The sequence below is a fragment of the Phoca vitulina genome, unplaced genomic scaffold (assembly GCF_004348235.1).
Source record: "Phoca vitulina isolate PV1807 unplaced genomic scaffold, GSC_HSeal_1.0 scaffold1, whole genome shotgun sequence".
Lineage (NCBI taxonomy): Eukaryota > Metazoa > Chordata > Mammalia > Carnivora > Phocidae > Phoca > Phoca vitulina.
This window is the reverse complement of record NW_022589704.1, coordinates 85,705,692-85,706,974: the sequence shown is the minus strand read 5'-3', so window position 1 is coordinate 85,706,974 and position 1,283 is coordinate 85,705,692. Positions and strand designations below refer to the sequence as shown.

At 34.2% G+C, this 1,283-nt stretch overlaps 1 non-coding gene across 1 annotated transcript; it reads left to right on the top strand.

Annotated features, from left to right (window-relative positions):
* The first annotated feature begins 369 nt into the window (after positions 1-369).
* LOC116637976 lies at positions 370-473 on the top strand. The gene has a single exon (XR_004300575.1). It is a non-coding gene; the product is annotated as a U6 spliceosomal RNA (small nuclear RNA).
* Positions 474-1,283: the final 810 nt, after the last annotated feature.

The window sequence follows — 1,283 nt, the reverse complement described above, 5'->3', positions numbered from 1 at the left end:
AATATCTGACATTAACCAATGAAATACCTATTATTTAAATATTTTAAGTGCTTTTCTAAAAAAACAATGAGGTTTTTCAGAAAATCTTTGCTATAATGACGAAACTACCTTATAAAGTTATAGTAAAATGCTGGTGCCAGAGGCTCAGAAAATACATATTACCTGATAATTCTCCTAGCCCTGTCTTCTCTTCTCCTGTTTCCTCTTCTACTATTATTTCCCATTTTGATTGTGCAATTCATTGTGGTATATCATTTTATGTCTTTATTATTTCAGGGTCTTTCAACACAAATAACCTCTTCTCTTTTCTTGGAGTACTTTCCATGTAAATAATTCATCACCATATTTATAGTAAATAATAAGAAAGTAGTGCTCAGTTTGGCAGTACATATTCTAAAATTGGAATGATACAGAGATAACCCTGGCCCCTGCGCAAGGATGACATGCAAATTTGTGAAGCATTTAATATTTTTTAGACTTGTCAAATTATATGTTGTATACCTGAAACTAATGTAACATTGTGTCAACTATCCTTTAATTAAAAAATAATAATAATGAGAAAGTAATGAGACGACATCATATATTTGAAACCATATTTCCATGTTGAGGGGCTATAGACTCAGTGTGATTATAGAAGTAAATACTGAGCAAAGAAAGAATTCTTAGAAAATGTTAATTATGGAGGAATTTGTGGATTATCTCCATAGACTCTAAAAAGAAAATCTATAAATGCCCATCACCCACCATGGCATTCGTTAGAAGGTACTAGCTATTTCACAATAAGCAGGGGGTTTTTTTGTTTTGTTTATTTTATTTTATTTTATTTTATTATTTATTTGACAGAGAGAGGCACAGCGAGAGAGGGAACACAAGCAGGGGGAGTGGGAGAGGGAGAAACAGGCTTCCCGCAGAGCAGGGAACCCGATGCGGGGCTCGATCCCAGGACCCTGGGATCATGACCTGAGCTGAAGGCAGACCCTTAACAACTGAGCCACCCAGGCGTCCCAATAAGCAGGGTTGTTAACTAATATATATTGATATACTTTTATAATTCTCAGCCTACTTCACATAAAAATAGGCATTTCTACATGTTCTATTATAATTAGGATTTCTTGAATCCGCATTAGTAAAATTACTTGTAGTAAAGTTATAAAATGAAGAAATGGGTAATTAGGTGGCACTGAATCCAGTAGTTAAGACTTAATTTCATTGATAGCAATTTTTAAGTGAGAACAGGCAATAAATTCAGACTCTTCTCTTCTGATAAGTTTTGTGGGCAGGCT